The 19,770-nt window shown below is 47.4% G+C and overlaps 1 protein-coding gene and 1 non-coding gene across 2 annotated transcripts in view; both read left to right on the top strand.

Annotated features, from left to right (window-relative positions):
• The first annotated feature begins 235 nt into the window (after positions 1-235).
• Positions 236-365, top strand: LOC131918152 (small Cajal body-specific RNA 3). The gene has a single exon (XR_009380890.1). It is a non-coding gene; the product is annotated as a small Cajal body-specific RNA 3 (non-coding RNA).
• A 3,599-nt stretch (positions 366-3,964) lies between these two features.
• Ypel2 (yippee like 2) overlaps positions 3,965-19,770 on the top strand; it is a 54,428-nt gene continuing 38,622 nt past the window's right edge. Inside the window, exon 1 of the mRNA XM_059271435.1 lies at positions 3,965-4,153. The gene's annotated coding sequence lies outside the window, so the exon portion shown is untranslated. The remainder of the gene's footprint in view (positions 4,154-19,770) is intronic.

Genomic DNA, 19,770 nt, shown 5'->3' with positions numbered 1-19,770 from the left:
ATCTCCCTTTGCTCTGAATGAAGTTATCTTGAAGGGCTGAAAGGGTGGCTGAATAACTAAGAGTACTTGCTGTTCTTCCAGAGGATCAGGGTTCCACTCCCTGCATCCACATCAGGTGGCTCACAAACTGCCTGTAGCTCCAACTACAGGGAATGGAACACAATCTTTTGACCTCCGTAAGCACCACATGCACGTGGTACATATGCACACAGATACACACATTAAAAAAATATTTTATAGACGCTTCATCATCAACCATGTGGACAAATGATTTGTCTGCAGAAGTCATCGATTTTACACAATCACGGAGGGCTCTGTCTGACTTGGACAGCTGGCTAAGACCGATCATTCCCCTCCTACGCAACTTTTTGAATTGCCACTCTATTATATTATTTTCCTTATTATTTTGTTCAGTATCTTTGCAGATTAAGTGTATATTATACACTTAATTATAGATTATAGATTATAGACAGCAAACAAAACAACAAAAAATAAGGAAGAAAGAAAAGCAAGTAAAGTTAGTTCTCCAACTCCCTCCCCATTTCTCTTTCTACCTTTGTAAAACAAACACCAAAAACAAAGTGGAAGCAGAGAACTGACCCCACAAGTTGTTCTTTCCTGACTTCCACATGTACACAAAGACACACGCAAAATAAATATACTTTAAAAATCGACCTTGAAAAATGAAAGGAGAAGCCAGTCACGGTGGCGCAGGCCTTTAATCCCAGCACTTTGGAGGCAGAGGCAGGCGGATCTCTGTGAGTTCAAGGCTAGTCTGATCTACATACTAAGTTCTGGGACAGCCGGGCTACATAATAGAGACTCTGTCTCCAAAAACAAAATAAACCAACTAATATAAATAAATATAGAAAGAGAAAACAAAAACAAGAAGCCAAATGTAACTTTGTTCACAGCAATGGTAGGACTTACGTGGCCAAAGTTGGGAACACCGAACACGGGACTGATAATCTAAGCTAATGGAAAAGCATGATTGTGAAGGCTTTGGGAATGAATAGACTCGGCTTGGCATCACAGAGGAGTAAAACTTCCTGAGACAGCCGGGCTGATAATGCGCCTGTGAGACCAGGAACTTTTATTGCCACAGTTCTTCTTTTTTTTTTTAACTGGGTCTTTTGACTCTGAGTACATTTGTCGCTGTCTTCCTACACACTACTTCATTTCTGTTGTTGTCCTCGGCATAAATATCTGTCTATCCTCAACTGTCCGTTGGCCGGCGCTTATTTCCTCTCAATAGGCTCTCAGAGTAAGACCTAGTCAAGCAGGAAATGGCGCTCAAGATGGGCACTGACTAAAAGTGTGCTGAGGGCCAGTGAAGGTGTTTGGGTTTAGAGAGAAAGAGAGCAGGTTCTAGCACTTAAGTCCCTCGTCCTCCCGCCTCCCCCACCTCCACACACACACACACACACACACACACACACACACACACACACACTTCTTTGTCTCAGTTCTCCTTTCTTCCCTGTCAACTCACAGAGCTTGGCTCCTTTGCCTGGGAGGATGCATGATCTGGCTTAATCTTTTTTTTTTTTTTTTTTTTTGCTGGCGGGCTGATTCTATTGTTTTCCAGCCCCGTGGTTCTGTGGCCTCTTCCAATCGCCTGCAATCACACGGCAGGCCTGCAGGGGTCCTCAGAGCACCCCACACCAGGCAAGCTTCTTCAGCTAATGTTATCTTTTATTTAAAGAGAAAACAGTAGCCTCCAATCTTGTTACATAACATACCAGTCTCCTAGGGTGAACAGAATCTACTGATAGGGAGCACGGAACCTGTAGATACAAATATACTCAGGAACACAATATTGCAGAAATGTAACAAGTTTGATTTTTCTGGCTTATTTGAAACTTTAGAGATGGCAGGGACTTCATTCAGGAACCATCTTAGTTCAGCTCTCCTTCCTTGTGTTTGCAGTAATAGGAATTGAATCCAGAGCCCCAAGCACAAGGTCTCTACTGGGAGCTCCATCTCCAGCCCCTAGCCCTTCCTTATTTTAAGTTGTGGGAATTAAGGCCTAAGGCCACAAAGGAACTTACCCAGGAGGCAGCCCTGGGCTGGTAATCAAATCTAAAGAATTTAATATATATTCTCTTGTTTTGTTTTTCGAGACAGAGTTTCTGTATAGCTTTGGTGCCTGTCCTGGAACTCGCTCTGTAGACCAGGCTGGCCTCGAACTCACAGAGATCGGCCTGCCTCTGCCTCCCAAGTGCTGGGATTGAAGGCGTGCACCACGACTGCCTGGCCAATGTATATTCTTAAAGATTAAACCTTAAACCTTTCAAGTTTGTGATTAATTAGCGGAAGGCTTTTTGCCCTCAGGATTTAGACTCTCAAAGTAGTCAATTGTAAACCATGACAGCGCCCTTCCACTGAAACTGATACCTTCTATAGACTAGGAGGCGGTTTTTACTAATTGAATTCATACCTAACCATGTGATGTACATTAACTGAAGACAACTTGGTTGATTGCATGTACATTAAAAACAGCTGGGTGGAGTTATAGATGACGTTTTGAGTTACCCGGGGATCTACCCAAACACCACACTGGGTTTATGTGTAAATTACTGAGTAGGAGGCAGAAGTTACCTGGACCTCCTGCAGCACCTCACATCCAGAAACTTTTTTTTTTTTTTTTTTGGTTTTTCGAGACAGGGTTTCTCTGTGTAGCTTTGCGCCTTTCCTGGAACTCACTTGGTAGCCCAGGCTGGCCTTGAACTCACAGAGATCCGCCTGCCTCTGCCTCCCAAGTGCTGGGATTAAAGGCGTGTGCCGCCACCGCCCCCGGCTTCTTTTCTTTTTTTTTACATAACCGAGGCTGGCTTGGAACTGGCTATGCAGTTGAGGATGGCCTTGAACTTCTGATCTTCTGGTTCCACTTCCCAAGCCCTTGGGTTGTAAGGCATGAACCACCCTGCCCAACTACCACGCGTTTTCTTTTTATTTTCTCCTTTCTAAACTGTCAATGAAAACATGTTTTTGCCCCCACGTCATGCAGAACCCCAGTGGTTCAGTGAAAAGGCTGGACTTGCTCTGTCCTCTGGCAGGAATTCTTTATCAAATTGACCTGCTTTCCTTCTGGAAGACTCTGCCCCACTCCACCCACCTGGTACCTCCCTGGATTTCCCGACTGTCATGAGTTTATTTTTTAACCTTCTCTTCCTTGAAAAGCACCACCCCACTGACCCAGAATGCCGGCTCCTCCTCTTCGGTCATGTTGACCATCCCTAGTCTACTTTCTGGACCTAAGCGACCTCATTAACTTCTGAAGACCCTGGAAAACCATCAACAACAGGGCACCCTAATTCCTCTTAAAGTCCTTCATGCATGCTCTCCCACCCACCCCCACTACTGGGGACTGAACCCAGGGCCTCTCACACACCAGGCAACCCTTTTCTAGTTTTAACTGGTCGAAATTACTATCAGGCAAGAGAGAAGAGAGAATTGTCTCTGTTTCGGAGCAGGACATGGGCGGGCCTGGTGAGACTGGTACTTTCTTATTAAATCCACCTGCCTTGAAGTCTGGGGGCCACTTCTGGTAACTTAGGCTCTGGGGTCAGGAATCACAAGCGAAGGGAGGAATTACTCTCTAGATTCTCCAAGCAGAAGCACTATAAACCCCACTTCCCAACATAGCCCCGGGTCCTGGGAATCCCAGTAAACCCAAACAAACAGCCTCCTATCTCAGAGAGCTCACCCATCCCAATCATCTCTCCTCCTAGCCCCGCCCGCTAGCTGCCCGGACTGGCGGGACCCGGACCTCGCCACACTCCTCGCACGCGCGCCCCGCCAGGGCGGAGGGGCGGGTGGGGGTGGGGGGCGGGAGGCAGGGGAAGCAGGGGCGGAGTTCCGTCCTCCGTTGATTGGCTCCTCGCTGATGGGCTGCGGCCGTGCCGGACCAACCAGTGGCGTGTTGCTATGTGCTGAGCCGATGGGATAGGCGCGGGGGCGCGTCTATCACCCGGCAAGCCCCCGGCCCGGACTCCGGAGGGATGCGGAGCGGCAGTGGCGGCGGCGGTAGCGGAGACTGTGGCTTTAAGAGCGCGCAGGGAGCGCTGGAGTCAGCCGTGCAGTCCTTCGTCGCCAGGCACTCCGGAGCAGCCGAGCCTGGCGCTGGCGGGACCGGGCAGCCTGCCGCCAGGTAAGGGGATCGCTGGCCGGTCGCGCGTGGGCGTGGGGCGCTGTCCGCGCGGGTTCGGGCTGTGTGCCCTGGAGGCGGTCGGGCTCCCGTACAGCCTGCAGTCCAGCTCGGCTGGGGCGATGCTGGCGAGGTCCCGCGGGGGCTCCCCGAGGGTTCCCGGGGCGCCAGGGGCGGGGAGCAGGCTGCCGCGGCCACGTGACCGGTTTGTTTACAAACACTAGCGCGCGCTCCGAGTTCGGGGCTCGGGGACGACGGCGAGCGGATGGGCGATGGTGGGGACCCGCAGATGTGGGCGCTGCCGCTTCCCTTGTTTGGCGTGGTGCCCCCGCGGATGGCAAACGGTGACACCGGGCTGTGTGGTCTGTGTCTCCACCGAGACACTTGGGTCTGGGGCACACCGCCCTCAAAAGTCCCCAGAGTGCTTCGCCAGCCCCAGGCCGAGGGAACTGCAACGAGTTCCTGCCTGGACGCTTCCCGGCGCCTCCCCAGCGGCCTTGCCAAGGGGTGGGCGCGAACTCTGCTGCCAGACCCGCTGCGGGGGCCTCTGCGGAGGGTCCCTCCCCGGAGCTGGCTCCAGTCTCTCCTTGCTTCAAGTTTCACCTACCTGGTTGCTGACTCCCTTCGGGTGATTTTCCTGAAACAGTGGGGGCATTACTCGCGTCTCGCGGCTGGCACTTAGGAGGGGGAGCACGCCTGCTCCTTTGGACCCCTTGTGCAAAGAACTGCCTGCCACCTCTGACTTCACTTTTACCCACCGCTTTTTAAAAAGCTGAGTGGACATCCTCCGGTTTATCCAGCCTTCCGCAGCCCGACCTCTGGAAGTGGCAAATGGGTCTGCCCAGGAGCTCTGCCTGGGGTTTTTGTTTTTGGCCTCCTGGTTGATTTGTTTTTGCCACGTTGGAGGCTTTGAGCTACTGACTTGGAGAGTCTAGGGCTAACAAGGGCCCTCTCTACCAGTCTTTTGTCCTCTTCGTTATAGCAAGGTGGGCTGTGTCCAGAGCACTGGGCAAGACTAGGGATGATTGCTTTTTCTGTACCTCATTTACAGAAACATTAGGGGCACAAGGGAATTACAGCAAATCTCATACTTGTAGCTTTGCGATAGTCTGGTGTGGGGGTTCACAGAATCTGATCAGTAAGATGGGGCTCACACTTCTCCACCTCTTTTGCCACACACTGCCATAGGCTTTACCTGAATTCAGCCTACCAGTCTTCCGCTTTCTTAGCATTTAATGCATAGAGTCTTACTTTCGAGGAAGTTTCATTCTTTATAAATAATTTTTTTAAAATCCTGTAGCTTACAAAATAATGGCTTTATTATGACTTTTCCATGCGTATGTATCACTGTGCCCGGTTCGTACTCGACTATGACTGTCCGCCCCGTTTTTGTCCTGATCTGTGATATGAGTGGATGTGAATTCTTTACACTGATAACAAGGCCAGCCTGAGGAGAGCTGGGTAAACTTCCCTTTGGCACTATGATTTGCTCCCTACTTCATGACAGGGTCAAATGGGGTGGAGTGGGGTGCCTGGGCTCATGCCCTGCCTCAGTTGGACTCTGCCTTAGCAGTTTAGAATCCAATAACACCTTTTCTCGGATCTCTCTGCTTGAATTGAGGTAGGGGTGGAAAATGAGAAATAACATAAGAATACAGTTTTCCTGGCTCGGAGTAGTGGTATATGACCAACCAGGCAGGGGGATTACTGTAAGTTTGAGGCCAGCCTGGTCAGTATAAAGGGATTCCAGGTGGAGGTTGGAGAGATGGCTCAATGGTTAAGAGCATGGGCTGCTCTTCCAGAGGACCTTGGTTCGATTCTCCCAGCACCCACATGGCAGCTCACAACTGTATATAACTCTAGTTCCAGGGGATCCAACATCCTCACACAGATGTACATACAGGCAAAACACCAATGCACATAAAAATTAAAATAAATAAACCACACACACACACACACACACACACACACACACACAAAGCTACTTGTGTGGACTTAATCAGTAGAGCATGGGACTCTTAATCTCAGGGTCATGGATTCTAGCCCCACGTTGGGCACCAGTAAAGAAATTAAAAAAAAAAAAAAAGATTCCAGGCTAGATAGGGCTATGTAGGGAGACACTTTTTTTTTTTCCCCCCTTCGGTTTTTTGAAACAGGGTTTCTCTGTGTGTAGCCCTAGCTGTCCTGGAACCCAATCTGTAGACCATGCTGGCCTTGAACTCACAGAGAATGTGAGATACTTGTCTAAGAAAATAAACAAAAACCTTTCAGTTCTTTAGAACCATGATTTTCAAGCTTTTGTGGGATCCACAGTAAGGAATACATTATAGCAATGTGCACTGGCCTGCCTGCCACTGAAAGAAGTTCTGGGAAGCAATAACTATTACCCGTAATACCTGCAGTATTCTGTTTTTTTTTTTTTTTTCCTGCTTCATTAGAAAAAAAATCAGCTGGTGGTCATGACTCATTAATTTGATTTCCTAACCAAATGGGTCATGACCTTCAGTTTGAGAAACATTGGTTTAGGGCGGAGGTCCTCAAGCCTGACTGCATGCTGGCCAGAGCAGTGTTTAGAAGTACAGTGGTTAAAAGAAATAGATATGTGTTTTACGTACACATTAAACATATATATGCATATGTACAGTGTGTTAATTACTCCAGAGATAGTTACTTTCACTCTGTCTCATTCTGAGATAGGGTCTCGTACGACAGCCCAGGCTGGCCTGGAACACACTATGTAGCTCCAGGCTGGCTTTGAACATTTCTACAATACTCCAGCCTCAGCCTCCATAGTGTAGAGATTGCAGGCATTAGGCACCACACACCTGTTTAGAGTTGCTAGTTGGGGCTGCAACTTTTGTAGTCGGTGACCCCTTAGATGACGGTGCAGGTAGCTGGTTAGAAACACGGGTCTACTGGGAGTTGATGGCAGTGAACAGGGAGAACAGATGTGAAGTGTCAAGGCAGGTAGCTGTCCCACACTCGGGTGCAAGCTTTCAGATCACTCAGCTACTAGCCAGTCACCCTTTGGGGCCTGGCATGGTGGTGGACACCTTTGGTCCCACCCCTCAGGAGGCAGAGGCAGTCAGATCTCGTTCTGCCTAGTAACAGGTGGGGCTGCCGAGTGGGAGCCTAGCTCAGAAGCTTAGGCAAAGAGGCAGCTCTTGCACCCGCCTTCACTCCAGCTCATGTGAGGCTGCTGCTCACTGCTGTAGCCCTGGATGCTTCTGAGTGCGTGGGGGGTTGGAGATGTGAGCAGTGCTGACGAGCTGCTGTGCTGTTCACAGATTATGTGCATTTTCATTGTCCTAATGATGTTAATGGTTCTGAGGCAGTCACTGTGCCTAGGGGATTAACAATTGGCCAGCAGAAGAAAGGATTGATTTTGTTTAATGTCTGGCTGGTATTCCAGACTGTGTAGCCTGAGGGAAAGGCAGGCTGTGACTTTATTTTGATTTGGGGGTTGGGGGTGGGAATCAGGGGCTTGTCTATCATCTGATGTTAATAAGAGACTCAAGTTCCCACATCTCTTGCCTAGTCAGCTGGTTCTTTCCACTGCATGGGCACAGTGTGTGCAGGTGGGTCTTCTTAGTCATCCAGTTCCTGATGCTTTTACCTCTGCCTTCAAGCACAGATATACATAAACACACCGGTGGTGGAGCTGCACATTCAATTTCCCCTCTCTTATTTTGTCCAAACAGGTTGGTGGAAGAGATTTCTTTGAATTAAAGCTGCAGTTGAGCCTTACAAAGGATACTTAATTATCCAAATTCAGATTCTACTATGGTCCTTCTTGGCAAAGAAGTGCCTTGTAGGAGAGCATTCACTGTGAGATTGTTTAAATTAACTTTAATAACGCTCCATTTGATCTAGCTGCTCACATTCAGTGTATCCAGTTTTGAGCACATAGGAAAAAAATGGAAGCAACCAGAGTGGCAAGGGACAAGAAGTCTTAGGAAAAGAGGGGAAAGGTTTGGAAAGGAGATCAGGCACTGTTCCCTTTGTAAACAATCTCAGCATTTCTCTGGGTCTATCAACCAAACCACTGGGAACTTTTGACAGGCACAAAGCATCATTTTGAATTCTAGCCCACAGTGACAGAGAGCTAGCCAGCACCCTCCTGCCTGCCTGCCTGCCTGCCAGCTAAAGGTATTTTGTTAGGGCTGACAAGTTTTGGGTGATGTTATCCATAACAAAAGGTGCTGTCTGCTTGGGTCTGTAAAAGATTGATTGCATCTGCCTGATTTCCCGTGGGCTGTGGCGGGCTCTTCCTCGTGTACTTCAGTCTGGTGCAACTTCATTCTCTGTGCCCTCCCTGGTTGGCCCCACCTTCTCACCTGCCTTTCTGCTGTTGTTTCTGCTGCAACCTGGGCCTTTGGGAAGTTTCTGTTTTTGAGAGTCTCTTAACGGCGCTCACAGGCTGTCTTCAGGCTCGCTGTGTGCCCAGGCTGGCTTTGACCTACTGGTCCTCTTGACTCTACCGCATGACTGCTGGGATTACAGGTGTGCATCACCACACCCAATTTAAGCCTTTTTCCCCCCCTTCTGGGTCACAGCTTTATCTTTTTAAAGATTTATTTTACATGTGTGAGCATGTATTTATGGTGCCAGATTAGAAGAGAGTATCAGGATCCCGTAGAACTGGAGTTCTGGTGGTTATGAACCAGCATAGAGTCCTCTACAGGAGCAGCGAGAGACGTAATCTCTAATCCGGCTTGTTTTTGTTTGTTTGCTACTGTTCCTTTCCTTTTCCAGATGAAAGCCAGCCCCTCCCAGACTAGGTATCAACAGCTCCTCACCTCTTTGTCCACAGACTTTTTTAACCCCTTAACTTTGTTTTGACAGTGTCTCTGGTATCAGAGGCTGGTCTTGAGATTTATTATGTCCAGCCTCTATCTCCCTAATGGTGGGTTTAATTACAGGCTGAGTTCTGTGTCTGGCTGGTCTTTCAACGTCATGCATGATAAACAAGCAATCTATCAACAGCTACATCCCCAGCCCCCAACTTTATTGTTATTTTGTAAATTCTGTTTACGATCATCTGGAAATATATTGTCTACTTGTTTGTTGGAATGGAGTATTGAGAGCATCCTTTCCATTCTGACACTTGGCATTTAGCAGGTGCTAGAGAAATACCTGTTGGTTAAAAGTGTAAATGACCAAAGGAGCCAAGCTTTAGTCTCTAGAGGAGGAAGCCTTTTGTTTTTTTTTCTTCCACCTTTGGCTTTTTTGAGGCAGGTTTTTTTTCTTCTTTGTTGACTTCCTTGGCCTCCAACTTACAGAGATCCACCAGCCTTTGCTTCCTGAGTGCTGGGATTAAAGGTATGAAACAATTTTTTCTTTCTCTGAGACAGAGTTTCTCTGTGTAACAGCCCTGGCTGTCCTGGAACTGTTTTGTATACCAGGCTGGCTTTGAACTCACGGAGAACATCCTGCCTCTGCCTCCCAAGCACTGGGATTAAAGGCATGTGCCAGCACACCTGTCTATGCATCAATATTTTTTTTTTTTTTTGGTTTTTCGAGACAGGGTTTCTCTGTGTAGCTTTGCGCCTTTTCCTGGAACTCACTTGGTAGCCCAGGCTGGCCTCGAACTCACAGAGATCCGCCTGGCTCTGCCTCCGAGTGCTGGGATTAAAGGCGTGCGCCACCACTGCCCAGCAATATTTTTAAGAGGATACAAGAATAAGAGAATTTTTCTCTTTCTTGGAATGAAGATAGTATTTTCACAATTTCTTCTGCAGCTTGCATTTTTCAGTTTTTATTCCTTTAGTCCATTTATAGGTTGCCAGTCTCCAAAAGCTCCATGGTCGCTTATTGTTAATAAACATCTCTTGGCCCTTCCACTGACCTCACTCTGGGCCTCACTGTTGGTTTTTTTTTTTTTTCTTGACATGCATTAGCATTTCTATCAGTAATCACACATTTTATTAATACCAGCAGGCCCTACAGTGGAGCTGAGGGCCTGGCTTTGGAATCAGAAAGAACCAATAATTAGCTCTGTGACCTTGGGCAATCTACAATTCTCTAAATCTTTGGTCCTTATTTGTAAAATGGGACTAATAATAGTTGCTATCACTCAGGATTTATGAGAGGATTAAGTGAGAGAATGCAGGGGAAACCAGGCCTAGAGCTTGGCACCTAGGAAGCACTCAGTGCCTGCTGTTAATAACAGCATTAATGGTATGAGGTGGATTCTAATTCCTAGCTGGCAGGAGTCCATTCCCAATCAATTGATTTGGCAGTGAGTGGTGGGCAACTACCAAGTCTTAATTTATTTATATTAAGTAAACAAAGATCAGAAACACATTCAAATCTGACAGAACTGGAATGGAAATTATTTTAGTGCTTTCTCTTTTTTTTTTTTTTTTTTTTTTTTTTTTGGTTTTTTGAGACAAGGTTTCTCTGTGTAGCTTTGAAGCCTTTCCTGGAACTCACTCGTAGACCGACCAGGCTGGCCTCGAACTCACAGAGATCCGCCTGGCTCTGCCTCCTGAGTGCTGGGATTAAAGGCGTGTGCCACCACCGCCCAGAAATTATTTTAGAGATAAGGTCTCACTGTGTAGCACTGGCCTCAAGCTCACAGACATCCACCTGCCTCTGCCTTCTGAGTGCTGAGATTAAAGGTGTGTGTACCACCACGCCTGGCTGGAATGGAATTTAGAGATCATCAAATTGCTTACAGACTGTTGTCCAACTCTTTTTTTCTTTTGAATCTTAAGATGGGGTCTCCCTGCAGCTCAGGCTGTTCCAGAGCTCACTAGCTCCAGCTGGCTCCTCTTATATTAGTTTCCTATTTAAGACTTAGTGTCTTTGGAAGAAGTAATATTTGTGGAAGTTTTAGAAAAGGCATGCTGTTAACTAAGTGGTGGTGGGAGGTGGGAATAAGTGGATCCCTGAGTTTGAGACCAGCCTGGTCTACAGAGTGAGTTCCAGGACAGCCAGGGCTACACAGAGAAACCCTGTCTTCAAACAAACAAACATGCTGTTTTAGCCTTGATTAATCAGGCTGGACTGCCTGGAAGCTGCCTGCTGAGGCCCTCTTTTCTCACCTCCAGAATGCTTTCACCGAGTGTCCCTGCTTTAACTGGGAACCCCGGAGAAGGAGCTTTATATAACTCATTCTGCAGTTCTCAGGATTTAGGTTGTTGAAGACAACTACAGCCTTCTATGTCTTCTTTAAGGAGTTCGAGGGAGAAATTCTTTTAGAGCATAGTGCCAGGAAAAGCTTTGGCCCTCTAAGGAACTGGGTTTGTTTGTTTGTTTGTTTGTTTGTTTGTTTGTTTTCTGAGAATTGGAAATTTATAACTGCACATTTCTCTTCGCTTTGGCTGTCAGGAAGTACAGAGCCAAAACTGGGCTTGATTTAACTAACTCCATAGGGGCCTGCACCCTAATATTTTTTCAGTGTTAACCTTATAATTTTTGTTTTTGTTTTTGTTTTTTTCTCTAATTTCACATGAATGACTTGTAGCTTTAGATACAAACTAGATATATGCTTTGGGAATTGAATCTAGTTAGATGATTTTGTTTTAGAAACCTAAACACGGAGGCTTACGCAGACAAAAAGGACTTGCTTAAGACACAGCTCTAACTAGGTAAAGCACAGCTCATGGGTGCCAGGGAGGTGGAGGCAGAAGCCCCGGAAACTTGAGATAGCTAGAACTACATGAAACAGGGCTTCTATTGTTAGCACTGTATAAACTAGGCAGGGTGGTGCACATCTGTAATTCCAGTCTTGGGAAGTGGAAGCGGGTAGATCCGCAAGTTCACCGTCAGCCTAGGATGTGAGAAACAAAAGCTCCAAGTATAGATCATACATTCTGTGTCTCAGGTCCGAGGTTCTTTCTGTTCCTGCATATGTTAGAGGAGTACCCACTTCTCACCTAACCCTACATTGCTTATCAATTTCAATCCTAAGCAAAACATGCTTCCTCCAAGATGGGTAAAGGAGCCTTTTTCCATGCTGGCGCATCTCTCCAATGTGGTGCAATGTTGCTGTTTGCATTTTGTTTTTTTGGAGACAGGGTTTCTCTGTGTAGCTTTGGAGCCTGTCCAGGAACTCACTCTGTAGACCAGGCTGGCCTCGAACTCACAGAGCTCCACCTGTCTCTGCTTCCTGAATGCCAGGATTAAAGACATGCACCACCACTGCCCAGCTTGCTACCTGCATTTCTGCTGCATGGCTGCTCTGTCTCCCCAGCTGTAGGGCAGCCCTTCCTTGTGGTCTTGAGAATGGGGCATGTCCAGACAAGATTGCCAGCTCAGAAAGAAACAGGCCTAGAGTTCTCTTGCATGTTTCTCACTGGGGAAAAAAAAGGTTGATGGGAAATGGGTACCACTGGGCTCAGACAGGGTCTCTGGCTGAATGGTAGCTGGACTTTGTTCTGTCAAGTTGGCTTTATTTTGTTTTGGTTGATGGAAATTTAACCCTGGGGGACAATGACCTTCCCAATCATTTGCAGTGTTTTGTTTTTCCAGTTCCTTTTGGGAATATAATAGCTGGGGTCTGGGAGCTTAAGAGTGGCCACAACTGCCAGTGGAGAATAACTGGGACCAGTAGAAGAACTTCTAACTTAGGGCTAAAATTCATCTTGTTTTTTTGTAATGGTAATAACCGTCCCTCAGATAGTAAGACCTTTGGGGGATAAAGATGAGTTAAGACATAGATCTGCCCCCTACAAGCACACTCTCCAACCAGTGATGAAGGCACATGTATAAGTAACCAGGGTGCAAACCAGAAGGAGCTCAGTCTGGAGACAGGGAAAGAAGGGTGAGGCTTGGAGGTGGGCCGGAATAAAGAGGGTCTACGTTGGGGGCCAGTGTATACTCCAGGGTGCAGAGTGGAGAGGACGGGGGTGCTGCTTGGGTGCCAGTGCTGTAGCAAGGGGCAGCTTGGTGGGAGTGAACCATGAATGAAGTGGAAAAGCTTGGAGCAGTGGCTCACTGGCCCCATTTCAATGTCCTTGGTGGAAAACTTCCTAGAGATTCTTTCTCATTTTCTCATCCCTACCCCTACCTCGTGTGAACTCCTGAATCTCCTGCCTTCACCTCCAAAGGCTGGGATTTGAACATTTGTGCTTTCTTCAGGATTTGAGGAAATGGTTATCCCCATGCTAATTAAAGCCTCAGACTGAAGACTCCATTAATAAGAACCAAAGCTAGATTAAGCTAGTGTCAAATCTCTCATCTTCTCTTTTGGTTCAGACTGTCTCCTCCCCCCGCCCCAGTCCCTTCCCTCCTGTTTTTCCTCAATTTTGCAATTATTATTTTATGTATGTGGATGTTCTGCCTGTGTGTGTGTCCGTGTTCCATGTGTGCACCTGGTGCCTGAAGAGGCCGGAAGAGGGCGTTGGATCCCCTGAGACTGCAGTTACAGATGGTTGTGAAGCTACCATGTGGGTGCTGGGAATTGAACCCTGGTCTTTGGAAGAGCAGCCAGTGCTCTTAACTGCGGAGCCATCTCTCCATTTCTGCTATTTATTGTTGAAGTATTGAATCTAATAGTATTCCAGTGACATCTCAGATACACATTATTTTATATGTATTATAGATAATGTGGTACATACCTATAATCCAAGCATTTGGAGGTCAGAAGATTGTTTTGATTCTGAACAGGCCAGCCTCAGCTATGTGATTGTCTTGGTCACATGTACACACCCTACCCCAACAAAACCAGTAATTTGTGTGTGTATATAAATTTTATTTTTGTGGTGCTGGGAATTGAACCCAAGGCCTTATGCCTGGCAGTCAAGCAGCATCCTGCCACTGAGCTATACTTCTCAGTCCAAGAAATAGACTCTGAAAGCTTCCCTTTGCATTTGGAGCATTCCACCATCCCTGTATCTGTATTATTCTGTATCTATACATCTCTAACCCTATATTTTGTTTTTGTATTTTGAGACAGCGTCTTAGCAAGCCTCCCAGACTGTCCTTGGCCATGCTGTCCTACTGCATAACATATAGATTCTTCCACTTAGCATAAGCTCTGGAGGACACAGGGACCAAGAATACATTTCCCCAGACCTCTTCCTGTTTGTCTTGGTAGAAAGGATCCATTCTAGTACTAGGGAAGTAGGAGCAGAAGGTGCATGAAGTCAAGGTCAGCTTTAGTTACTTCACCCGTTTAAGCCCTCTGCTCAGGCTGGCCTTGACCTCTCAGCCTCTTGCTTCGGCCTCCCAAACACTAGGGTTTCAGGCGTGCACCCCCACACCCAGCCCAGCCGAACTTCCCAGGGCTGGACTTCAGGTCCAGCTTTTGGGACGCCCCATAAACCAGCTCTGCCGAAGCTTCTTAAATGGAAAGGCTGACTTGGCAAAGTGCGTGTAAATCTATCCTCCATGCGCTAGGCCTGAAAGGAACAAGGCTTTATTTGTGAATAAGGTCTATCTGCTGCTCCCAGGTAGAGAAGCCCAGAAAGTCACCATGGAGACAGTCAGTCTTCCCTGGCAGGGGAGCGCATCGTTGACTTTATGCATCCTTTCAATGCTGTTTCTCTCTCCCTTTTTCACTCACAGTTTAAAAAAATTTCATTTTCCAGATTTCAGTTGTTGAAAGGCAGGGAGCTCAGGCACAGACAGTCTGTATCTAGAACGTGGGATTTATGTGAACCCGGGATAAAAGCGAGAAAGCCAGAGGCGTGCTCATGGCTGAACAGTAGAACTGTATTGGAAGGTCTGGGATGGATAGCTTGTAGTTAATTGGAGCCCCGGCTGTGCCCTGGAGACCCATCAGTGAGAGAAATCAAGGTCATGGCGGTGCCCAAAGTCCAAAAGACATTCATTAATTCAGCAGATAGTTGAGTTTGGGAGCACAGACGCAACAACTATTCACTTCTGGAACGGCAAAGATGGAGCTGGATAGACGGAGCGGATGAGTTTTGAGGGGAGGGGACCAGACTGGAGCTTGAAGGCAAGGGGGGATTTCTGGGTGACATGGGCTTGGAGAAGCCGTATTATTTCCTTTGGGGAGTGAGTGAGTAAGTTCGGGGTCACACTGGGTCTCCCTATTTAGCTAAGGCTGGCCTGGAACTCACTTGCCTTGACTAGCCTCAAGTGTACATACAGCAGAATTCTTGCCTCCACCTCCCAAGTTCTGGGATTCCAGACAAGACCACTCCTAGCTCAAGTCTCTTATTTTCTAAAGCTGTGTTCTCAATAGAGCTTCTAAGTGGCTGTTTTTCATGATATAGTTCAAGTATAGCCCTGTCTAGGGACAGAAGAATGGAATAGCACTCCGGGTCACAGACCATAGACTGCCAGGATTGTCATCTGTGAGCATGATCAAATACAAAAGGCTGGGACTAAAGGGTGGCAGAATTGGCCTGGAAGAAAAAAGGGTGGATTGGGCCCTCTCCTGCATTCAGCAGAGGCAAAGTTGAGAGGTCCTATGCTTGGCCTGACCCAACTCCAAGATCTATAGTTTAGACGGTGTGTTTTGTAGGGCACCCTGGGAGAGGATGCCTAGGTTGGGAGTCTGAGAGCTTCTCTAGGGTCCAGAAGGCACATACAGCCTGGGTAGGGTCACGTGGGAAGCTCTCCTGGGGTATAGTGGAATATGAAGGTTCAGGAAGGCAGAACAGAGAGTATCATCACAGCAGCCAGGTCTAAACCAGGTTCATGCCGCGTGGCTCATCGGGGCTATGACCTCACAGTGCGGAGTCTCAGATACCATCTACCAGCCCTGGTGACTTGGCCCCTCAAGAGTTAATTGCCTTTGTGGGGTGTTAATGGTGAGTGCCATTAATGGAGGAATGCCCAGAATCAGGTATGAGACTTGAGCGGGTGTGTGCGTACAGGAGAGAGCAGGTAAGCAGAGAATAAGGTTTAAACCACCAGTGTGGTCCCACTCACTGCTCATCTTCCCCGGTTAACCAGTTTTCAGGGCTCCCTAGTGGGCTGAGTGTAGAGTCCTGTGAAGCCACTGTGAAGGATGCGTCAGAAAACTGGACCTTTTCAGGCACTTCCTTGTTTTGGATAAATTCTATCTTCGAGAAAGATACTCATTGTGTGCTGGGACGAGGGGCCACCCGCTCTGCTCAGGGTTTGGTTTGTGCTAGGTAGTAAGGGATGAGCAGCCATTTACGGGGCACGGGAGGTAGATTAAAATACGGCAGGTCACTGGAATAATTTGAAACAGCATAGTAACTAACCTGGTCTGTTAGACAGGTTTGGAGTGGAGTGCGGAGGCTGGCCTCAGGCTCTTGGTACCCCAGAGGGGTTTGGACTGTGCCCTGTAGTCTGGTAGGGAACTATAGGTTTTGAAACATGAGAGAGATGTGCTCAAATTGTCTTTTAGAAATAGAGTTCTAGAATGAGCTGGAGAAAGAAGAGCTGAGTCAGCGAGTCAGGAAGCTGGGGCAGTGCAGTAGCCCATGGTGAAAGGGCTGGGCTTGTGAGGGGCTGCTGCTGAGGACTGCCATGGATGATAGAGTTAGGCACCACTCGGCCTGGGGTGTAGCTCAGTGGTAGAGTGCTTGCCAGGCATGTCTGTGGCTCTGGGTTTGACCCCAGCTTTATAAAAAAAATCCAGTCAATTAGCCAAACCATACAAAAAGCAAAAAACAAAAAAACCTAGAGTCAACTGATTAGGGGACCTGAACTATAAAAAGGAAGGGAAAGGAGTTGCCTGCTTGGTCAGTGGGGTCTTTCAGGATGGAGTGGAACTGAGGCTCTAGTGACCGAGCACCTGCCCCACGGCTAAGGTTCTGGATTCAGTCCTCAGCACCTACCCGGTGGTTCACGATCATCTGTAACTCCAGTTCTAGGGGATCCAGTGTCCTCGGAGCTCCAGGCACCAGGAAACACTCAATACACATAAACAAATCTAAACAAACGACTTACAAGGACTGGTGAGATGACTCTGTGGGTGTAAGCCTGGAGAACTGGGTTCAAGTCACCGCTGAAGGTTGTCCCGATACCCACCCAGGTGCCGGAGTAAGCGTGTACAAGCATACATACACACATCCACGTATACATACACATTCACACCATATGAAAGTTATACTTTAAAGATGCAGTACCTGCAGGGAGTTGAACCCAGGGCCTCATGGGTAAGTAGGTAAGTGCTTGTGGTAGTTTGAAAGAAAATGGTGCCCAGAGAGAGTGGCACTATTAGAACACGTGGCCTTGTTGGAGGAAGTGTGTCACTGTGGGGGCGGACTTTGAGGTCTTTTGCTCAAGTTTCCCTCAGTGTGACTTTCAATTGACTTCCTGTTGCCTGCAGGATATAGCACTCTCAGCTCCAGAATCAGGTCTGCCTGCACGCCGCCGTGCCCCCTGACGTGATGCTAATGGACTGAACCTCTGAAACTGTAAGTGAGTCGCCCCATAAAATATTCTCCTTTATAAGAGTTGCCCTGGTCATGGTGGCTCTTCACAGCAATAGAGACCTAAGTAAGAGAGTGCTCTACCACTGATGTCGCCCATGATGTCCACTTTGGTAAGCCTAGTTTGATGTGTCTTCTTTTTTTTTTTTTTTTGGTTTTTCGAGACAGGGTTTCTCTGTGTAGCTTTGCGCCTTTCCTAGAACTCACTTGGTAGCCCAGGCTGGCCTCGAACTCAGAGAGATCCGCCTGCCTCTGCCTCCCGAGTGCTGGGATTAAAGGCGTGTGCCACCACCGCCCGGCTGATGTGTCTTCTTAGGAGTTTACTAGAAGTGCCCTTTAGGAAGGGGTCAAAGGTGCAGAAGCAGCATGCACAAGCTGAGTGTTTGTAGAGGAGCAGGCATTCGAGGGAGAAGACCGGGAGAACATCATGGAGGAAGTGAAGCCTATGGATCTTTGTTTTCAAGATACAGGGTCTTGCTACGTAGCTCAGGCTGTTCTTACACTAGCAGTCCTCCTGAGTGCTAAGATTATAGGCATGCACCACCTTGCCCAACTCTCCTCCATACAGCTTAGAGAGAGGAGCTGAATGCCTCACCAAGGCTGAACAGTGTGAGCAGTAAATAATAAATAACTTATTAGTGCTTGCACCTCGCCTCTTCCACCGAGGCCCATATTTTTGCTACTCAATCTTGATTGTGATTGATGGTAATCGTGAAGCCTTGCCAGGAGCTTCTGTAGCTCTTCATTTTTCTTGAGTCAGCATCAAGCATATGATCCAGCAAGACCATCGGTAATCCATATTCTTGGCCTGCTCTCTCCCTTGACCCCCTCCTCTTGAGCTGTAGTTCGGGGTTTGTTGGAGGGATGCGCCAAGCAACGTGCAAGGTGGTCACATGATATAAACTCTTGTGATAGTCTTGTTTCTGAGACAGGGTCTCACTGTAGCCCAGGGTGGCCTAGAACTCACTGTGTAGGTTAGGCTAGCCCTGAACTATGGCAGTCAGTCCTCTTGTCTCAGCCTGAGTGTTGACACTACAGGTATGAGCCACCATGCCTGGTTTTTTCTGGGGTTTTGTATATTAGATTTCTCATTGTCTTCCCTGTCCTCAACAGGAAAATTCCAAAAATCTGTATACTCAATTCCAGGATGCTTTTATAAACCTTGCAGGTCAGAAACTTTGCAGGGGAAACTTTGCTTCCCCTGATTATGAGTTCAAAGCCAAATTTGCATTTGAACTCCAGTAGTATTTTAGCAGTTTTAAGAGCATTCATTTCAAGCTGGACTTGACCTCCTTAAAATACATGTACACATGTGGTGTGTATACACTCATACATATTTTAAGATTGTATGTGTGTGAGTAAGTGTGCATGTGTACGCACCAAGTAATGTGTGTGCCCTTGAACACCAGAAGAGGTTTTTGGAATCCCTGGAGCTGGAGTTAGAGGCAGTTGAGATCCTTCTTCCATGGGTTCTGGAAACATAGATCCTCTGCAAAGAGCAACAGGGCTCTTACTGAGCCATTTGTCCGGCCTGTCTCAGTCACTGTTGTATTGCTGGGAAGAGACACCTTGACCAAGGCAACTCTTATAAAAGGAAGCATTTAATTAGGGGCTTGCTTACAGTTTCAGAGGTTAGTCCATTACCATCATGATGGGGAGCATGGTGGCATGCAAGCATAGTGATGGAGAAGTAGCTCAGAGTTCTACATCCTGATCCACCAGCAGAGAGTAGGACCCTGGGCGTGTCCTGGGCTTTTGGGACCTCAAGCAAGTCTACCTCCATTGATACACTTCCTCCAACAAGGCCACACCTCCTAATCCTTCTCAAATAATGCCACTCCTTGGTGACTTAAGCATTCAAATATAAGCCCATGGCAGCCATTCTTTTTCAAACTACCACAAAGCCCTAATTTTGCTATTTTGGAAAAAAAATAGATTTATTTTATGTGTATGAATGCTTTGCCTGTGTGTATGTCTGTGCACTATATGTATGCCTGGTGTGTGCCAGAGGTTACAAGGCATCAAATCCTCTGGACCAAGAGTTAGAGATGGTGTGAGTCACTATGTGGTTGCTGGGAATTGAATGAACCCAGGTCCTCTGTAAGGGCACCAAGTATTCTTCATCTCTAGTGCAGTTCATAGGGGTTTTGTTGTTGTTGTTGTTTTTAATATATTTAAAAGCTAGATTTCCTCCCATCACCCTTCTTCCCCCTCTTCCTTTCCTTTAGAATTCTCCCCTAGGCAGGCGCACGCCTTTAATCCCAGCACTTGGGAGGCAGAGGCAGGCCAGTCTCT

This window comes from Peromyscus eremicus, chromosome 8a, assembly GCF_949786415.1.
Source record: "Peromyscus eremicus chromosome 8a, PerEre_H2_v1, whole genome shotgun sequence".
Classification (NCBI taxonomy): domain Eukaryota; kingdom Metazoa; phylum Chordata; class Mammalia; order Rodentia; family Cricetidae; genus Peromyscus; species Peromyscus eremicus.
The sequence above is the reverse complement of the archived record's forward strand: the minus strand, read 5'-3'. Positions and strand labels throughout refer to the sequence as shown.